Here is a 3482-nt window from a genome sequence, read left to right as displayed (position 1 = left end):
GGGGGTTAATCCTTTCCCCCAGCCACGCCCCTTGCTGTCGTTCTCTTAAGCACCCATTGTCAATCCCCCCACACCCCAATTTCTTCCCCCCGCCCCCGTCTGTTGTCTGCCGGCCTGTCTATCTCCCTTCTATATAAGGATCATTACCACACAGAAACGGCATAAATCAGAATTCGGATTGCAATAAAATATAATAATAAATAAAACAATAAAGATATACTGTAAATGATTTATGATATACATATAACGTCCCAAACTTCCCCCTATCAGAAGGCTAGGATGTTACCCCTTATAGAGGACTTTGTATACTGGAATTTAATCAACCACGCCTTTTATTCAATTTCGCCGGTGACAGGGTTTGAACCGCCATCCCCTCGACCTACGCCAGGCGATTCTATTCCATTCCTTCTGTAACAAAAAGGTTACAGCAAAGAGAGTTCAAAGAGAGAGAGAGAGAGAGAGAGAGAGAGAGAGAGAGAGAGAGAGAGAGAGAGAGAGAGAGAGAGAGAGAGAGAGAGAGAGAGAGAGAGAGAAAGAGAGAGTGAGAGAGAGAAAGGGGGGAGACAGAGAGAGGGAGAGAGGGGAGAGAGAGAGAGGAGAGAGTGGGGGGAGGAGAGAGAGAGAGAGAGAGAGAGAGAGAGAGAGAGAGAGAGAGAGAGAGAGAGAGAGAGAGAGAGTAAAATAAGACAAATCAACATTGACTTTGTGATGTCACTGGACACACCATTTGGAACACTTTAAAGCCTTTCTTCTGTCCATCGTCAGCAGATTTCAATCCCCTGGAAAGACCCTCTTAATCATACAGGGTTAAGCTCTCTTTGCAAGGTCTTGTACTGCACAAGAACACAAGAATGGAGGAGACTGCATGAGACCATAAGGCTTACACTAGGCAGTTCCATGTCCATTACCCCCTGTCATCCCTATTCATAAAGTTATCTCACCCTCTCTTAAAACAACCAATTGTTTCAGCACTCACTACATGTTTGTTAAGTCTACTCCATTCCTTAACCATTCTACGTTGTCTCTCTTTGTCCAACAAAACCGCTATTGTCACATTTCTTATCAACTCAAATTCTCCCGAGGTTTCTTTACGAGTTTGTGAATATACCATCAAATGCCCCCACTACCGATCAAATACCCAGTATACCCCCTCCCCACTGATCAAATACCTTTACCAAATACTCCTGAGATTTCTTTTGGGGTCTGAATATACCATCAAATACCACCCACTGATCAAATACCCAGTACTCTCCCCCCCAGCCCACTGAACATATACCCTTACCAAATATTCCCGAGTTTCCTCTTAGCGTCTATGAATATACCATCAAGTACAACTGATCAAATACTCTTACCAAATACCCCCTGAGCTCTCTCATCTGGGATGAGCGCGCACCAAAGCTCCAAGGAGACCAAATATCCGACTTGGGGCTTTTCCAGCCACCATCACCTCCAGACCCGTCCAAGGCTAAAGCCACTAAGCCCCCCTGCCCACCCCCACCCGAAGCAGCCCCAAATAACCCTACCGCCCGAGCCCGTTCGGCACCCTAAACATGGGCTATTAAAACCCAAACACAAGACATATAGGCCACTACCACAGCCCTAACATCAACAACAACAACCATAATTAGGGTGGGTTCTCACTTTTATTCTTTCTTCCCTCTTCCTCCTCTATGTTCTTCCTCCCTCTTCCCTCTCCTACTCCTCTTTAGTCCTCCCTCTTCCTCCTTCGTCGTCCCTCTTCCCTCCCCTTCTCCCTCCTCTTCCATCTTCGTCCTTCCCTTCCATTCTCCCTTCTACCTTCTTTTTCCCTTGTCATCCTTCTTCCTTCTTATCTTTCTCATCCCTCCTCCTCCACTTCCCCCTCGCTCTTCACCTCCCCCCGCCCCCGGGAAGTGGTTGAATATGCGAAACAGGTAGTAATGGAGAAACACGGGAACGGGGGGGGGGGTGCAGGTCGAGTGAGTGGAGACAAGCCAGGTGGAGCCAGGTAGAGGCAGGTCAAGCGGGAGATACAGGTAGGAGGTAGGCGGGAGCAGGTGGGGGGGGGAGAGGAGACTGGAGACGAGAGGAGCAAGGAGGTAAAAAGGTGTATGACCTGGACGGAGGCACGCAAGGAGGCAGCAAGGAGGCAGCAGTTAGACAGGGGAGGAAGGAGGGGGGATAAAGTTGTGGTAAAATTTAATAGATAAGGAGGAGAAGAACAAAATAAAGCAGACGATGGTGTGGGATTACAGACCTGACGCAAAAAAAAAGTATACCACGTATATCCCCGTACCATTTCTACCGCCGCAGTGATGGTCACTTGCCTTTCAATCGGCCCTCCCTGAGATAAAAGAGAAGCGCTGCCACCCGGGCCACCTAATCGTCAGCGCCGAAATGCTCGAGATTCACGTGTGTTGGCCGGTTTTGGGGTTACAATGAAGTGGTTGAACAAACAGAAGTGATAATGCTGAGGTTGGTTATAGATAAAAACCCAGAATTTAAGGATTTTGAGAGAGAGAGAAAGAGAGAGAGAGAAAAGAGAGAAAAGAGAGAGAGAGAGAGAGAGAGAGAGAGAGAGAGAGAGAGAGAGAGAGAGAGAGAGAGACAGGGAGAGATAGAGAAAGAGAAAGAAAAGAGATAGGGAGAGATAGAGGAAGTGAAAGAGAGAGAGAGAGAGAGAGAGAGAGAGAGAGAGAGAGAGAGAGAGAGAGAGAGAGAGAGAGAGAGAGAGAGGAGAGAGAGAGAGAGAGGGGGGAACAGGGAGAGATAAAGAGAAAGAAAAAAGAGATAGGGAGAGATAGAGATAGAGAAAGAGAAAATCAGAGAGATAGAGAGTGAGAGAGGGGGGAGACAGGGAGAGATTAAGAGAAAGAAAAAAGAGATATGGAGAGAGATAGAGAAAGAGAAAGAGAAAGAAACAGAGAGAGAGAGAGAGAGAGAGAGAGAGAGAGAGAGAGAGAGAGAGAGAGAGAGAGAGAGAGAGAGAGAGAGATGTAAAGGGAAAAACCGATAAAATAGATAGAATGAAACATATTACGGATTAAAAAAAAGGGTGGGGTGGGGGTGGAAGGGGGCTCTATCGTCTAAAACCTCGAGTTTAAACACCTTCTAGACGGCCTGGGTGTTGACCACCTCCTCTGGTGATTAAGGTTCGGAGAGTCGTGGGTTGACCCATCGCTGGATTTTCCAAAACAGGGGCACGGCATTGCCCAAAAGATCGGTCTACATGTGAAGTCTGAGCTCTCGTCCGTGAAGTTAAAGAATTATCACAGGTCCAGCACGTGATCCAAAACCAAGAATTAAAAGTCCTTTGATAAACATCCATGAACACGATGGAAACATTTAAATATATAAATAAATAATACTCCCAAGATACGCACGTACGCAGACACACACACACACACACACACACACAAACACACACACACACATACGTACAGACAGACACACCCACACTGAGCCCGTGCCCAGCCAGGCGTGCACAAATGCTCCATTTCGTG

Source organism: Oratosquilla oratoria, chromosome 5 (genome assembly GCF_046742065.1).
Source record: "Oratosquilla oratoria isolate Oo_2021 chromosome 5, ASM4674206v1, whole genome shotgun sequence".
Taxonomy (NCBI): domain Eukaryota; kingdom Metazoa; phylum Arthropoda; class Malacostraca; order Stomatopoda; family Squillidae; genus Oratosquilla; species Oratosquilla oratoria.
Note: the sequence above shows the minus strand (reverse complement) of the source record.